Source organism: Eleutherodactylus coqui, chromosome 8 (assembly GCF_035609145.1).
Source record: "Eleutherodactylus coqui strain aEleCoq1 chromosome 8, aEleCoq1.hap1, whole genome shotgun sequence".
In the NCBI taxonomy this organism is placed as follows: Eukaryota; Metazoa; Chordata; class Amphibia; order Anura; family Eleutherodactylidae; genus Eleutherodactylus; species Eleutherodactylus coqui.
The window spans coordinates 106,207,787-106,212,048 of record NC_089844.1 but is presented as its reverse complement, the minus strand read 5'-3'; positions in this window follow the sequence as shown (position 1 = coordinate 106,212,048).

Below are 4,262 nucleotides of genomic sequence, written 5' to 3'. Positions count from 1 at the left end.
GCAACCATTATACTTAAGTACCACTAAAAGTGATAGTAACTGCCAAGATTGTTATGCCTTAAAGAAATAAAAATATATGTTTGCACCAAAACGTATCTGTAACATTCCAGTGTGGCCTAATTTATCTTTCAAGCTGCATTTCTAAACTGACTCGTGTAGGGTTGTTGTTGTCTTAAGCAGTTAAGGAACCACATTGTTCCAGTAAGTGCGAATACTCCTTCTTGTTACTGAATGGTGGGGTCACAGGCATGGTGCCACAAGGACATACACAGACATGTAAAATTCTATTGCAGTTACTGTATGTATGTGAGAAAGCACGTACTGGCATGCCATGTTCAGAACCAGTGATGCTTATTATGTACTATGCTATTTGTAATGTCTCTTTTAAATTTATGTCTCACATATGCCTGTGGTACAGGGCCATTTTCACTCCTCAGTGGGCCCAGTGAAAAGGTGTCTTGAGTGGCCCCCTCTGAATTCTTAGTGCCTCAAAAAATAAGGAAAATGTCTGCTCACCACATGCTGTAGTCCTTACCTGTTGCAGTGCTCTATTGGTGTGACCCAATACTGATTCTTGATCTTTCTGGATTGAGCTGCTCACCTTTTCCTCCATCTTCCTTCAGTGCAGCAACTTGGCTCCTCACAGGATTCCCCGTTTTCCAACTTGTCTGCTCCACTACAAGCCAGCTCTTCAACCCAATACTCCGCAAAGGGCCCACTATGACCCTGGCTGCTTTGAAGACTTCTTGCAGCACATTCAACTGCTACCCCTAAGGGTATGTTCACATGTGGTGGATATATATTGTGGATTTTCTCCAGTGGAAAAACGGTGGCAAATCTACACAAAATGGTGTAAATTGTGGTGCAAACTCACCACAGGGTTCACTCCTTTAAATGAGGCTGTGAAATCAGCATCAAATCCACATGTTAAATGTGGATTGAGTTGTGGATTTTGGTGTGGACCCACACCAGTCTGATTTACGAGGCTAAAGTGAACCTGGAAGTTACTCCTGCCAGTTCATTCCACTCCTGAAGCGCAAGGAAAGAGATTGTTTGTTAGGACCAAAATACACTGTCGTTGGTGAAACTATGCTCCCTGGCACAAAGCGCAGTTGCCCCTGAACAAGGGGAATTTCTTCTCCCTCGCCAGCATTTCGAACTCCATGCCAGAGTGTAGGAGTTTGAAAATAACAGCGCGAAGAAAGCGTCTGCCTGATCTTTCCCGCACGATGTGTTCACTACATGCGGGGACAATAGGGCATGTCCTATTCTTTTTTCTTTTCTCAGCCATAGTATTCACATAGAAATCTCAGCAGTGAAAATGGAACCACTGAACTCCTATTGAAGTCAATGGTTTGGTTTTGGCCCCCCATACGGCCATGATTATCACGGCTTTATCAGCGGAGAAAAACACCTCCATGTGTTTAATCTGTTATGATGGCAAAATGTATGTTTCCTTCAGCGCCCAAGACTTGTTTCTACGTCCACACACAGGCACCGGACCAATGTAACTTATCAATGACATCACTATCTGCCCCGTGAACATTACAAAACCCCCACCAATCACATGCAGATCTCGAAATCTAAAGGGAGGTCGTAAATATAAAATGCTGGAAACCTCTTTGAATAAACATATTTATTAATTTTTACAATCCACATTTCTCTGCTTTGCACAATCTTTCCGATCATGTAAAAGATTTTATATCACAGACAATAATATTCATACAAACAAATTATGATGCACTTTTGCATGATAAACTCTCTGATTTACGGAGTCGGTTCTTTAACAAGAAAAATAATTATTTACAGTTTACAGATTTTACTGAACTTTTAAATCACTAACAAACTATTTCTGCCACTAGACACGTTTTCTTATTGCTATCCTGCTGCTGGCTTTATTAGCGGCAGTAATTCAGTAATAACTACAATGAAATGCTTTGAATTTGTGTAGAAAGTAAGCATTTTGTCTACAGACAATTCTATCTATTTAGACTAAATAATATTAACTCCCTAAGGGCTTATTCCGATGTGCGTATATATCGGACGGGTTTTTACCTCTGGCCGATATACGTTGTCTCTCTCTGCAGGGGGAGGAGGCAGGATGGGCCAGGAGCAGTACACTGAGCTCACACGGATTGTCTGTCATCCAGCTCCACACACTCGGCAACAGGGATTTCTCTGAAAGAACGCGAAATTTCCGCCAGGGGGAAGCGCTGCTTGAAAACTCGCGGCACTTAGCCGCGGATTTTGAAGCAGCCCGGCCACTTGCTCTTCCGCTGCGGCCGGCGCTCCCATAGACAAGAGTGAGGCCGCAGCGGAGGAAGAAAAAGAATCAGCATGCTGCAGCTGGCTAATCCGTGTCGCAGTGCCGGCTTCTGCCATCTTTGCCGCGGCGGATTTGCTGTCCCGTGTGGACGAGATTTCTCAGAAATCTCGTCCACATGGCTGGCTAATCCCGGGGTTAGCGTCTGGAATTTCACTGCGGCAAATCCGTCCCGTGTGAACCCAGCCTAAGTGTGTAGTCAGATGAGCGTTTTTTCACCTATCTGCGCAAAAAACCCTGCTGCTTGCATGTTAAAAATGCGCATTAACAAAACTCTGTGCACATTGCTTTCATTGAATGACAGCTGAGCGCTGCCTGTGATTGTTCACAGTGCTCAACCAATCACAGGCAGCGCTTGGCCATTCATTGAATCCAATGAATGGCTGCCTGCTGCCTGTGATTGGCTCAGTGCTGTGACCAAAAACAGGCAGCACTCAGCTGTCATTTAATAAATGGCTGAGTGCTGCCTGTGATTTGCTAAGCACTTAGCCAATCAGATGCAGCCCTTTCAGCAAGCAGGGTTTTTAAATCCTCACTTGCTGAAACAGATTCAGAGCAGTGCAGGGAGAAGACAGGCTAGACGCAACTGAGCTCAGCAGCTGAGGAGAGGTGAGTATATATTATTTTTATTTTTAACACATACTAGGGATGATTTTCAGGGAAGGGGTTTTATTTAAAGCCCTTCCCTGAAAATCCCTTCAGGGGATTCCAGCAGCCTATTGCTTTCAATGGGACTGCAGAAGCGCCAGTCCCATTGAAAGCAATGGGAGAACAGCGTGATCCTCTGCCATATTTAGATTCCCTGTCTCCTGAAAGGGCTGTATTTGATTGGCTGAGCGCTTAGCCAATCACAGGCAGCACTCTGCCATTTATTGAATGACAGGTGAGTGATGCCTGTGATTGGTAACAGCACTCAGCCAATCACAGGCAGCAGTCAGCCATTCAGTGAATTCAATGAGTGGCCAAGTGCTACCTGTGATTGGCTGAGTGCTGTGAACAATCACAGGCAACGCTCAGCTTTCATTCAATCAATGTCTGAGCACTGCCTGTGATTTGCTAAGTGCTCAGCCAATCAGATACAGCCCTTTCAGAGATTCAGAGGAGTGCAGGGAGAAGACAGGCTGGAAGCGCCTGAGCCCTGGCAGCTGAGGAGAGGTGAGTATATATATATTTTTTATTTTTTTAAATATTTTAGGGATGATTTTCAGGGAAGGGTTTATATTTAAAGCCTTTCCCCAAAAATCCCTGCAGGGTTGCCGGCAGCTCATTGTTTTCAATGGGACTGCAGAAGCGCACTGTGACAGCTGTGGCAGGGGATTCCTTACTCCCCATGGGGAGTCCCCTTGTCACTGAATACTGTGACAGTGCTGTCACAGTGTTCAGTGTCAAGGGGACTCCCCACTGGGGAATATTGACATGCACCACTGACCTATGGTACACGCATGTCCTATGTTTTGCAGGTACGTGCGTTTACATGACTTTAAAACATGGACATGTGAACACACCATAAGAAACGAATGGTTCTAATAGGCGTGCATTTTTGTGCATGCAATTGTACGCACATAAACACGATTGTCTGAATCCACCCTTATACTGTAGAAGGGGACTCAAAAACAATTATTCAGTAGTCATTTTCATTGTGTTGTATGTTCTATGAAATTGTTAGCGCAAATAAATATTTGCTAATTAGTATGTGTTGGTTGTTAATTGCTCGAGCATTGAGGATGCTTACAAATCACACATACACCAGAGGTGATTGAAAAACATCTCTCTCTTTATTAGCAATACATTCCATTATATAGGGTAAACGTTAGAACAGAAAATCATTCTATCATGCGTAATAGGCTTCTCAAAACAAAATGTACAAAAATAAGATTTTTCTTGGAGAACTATTATGATAACACCAAGGTTGTGTTGTCTGGTTTTCTTGTCTCAAAGT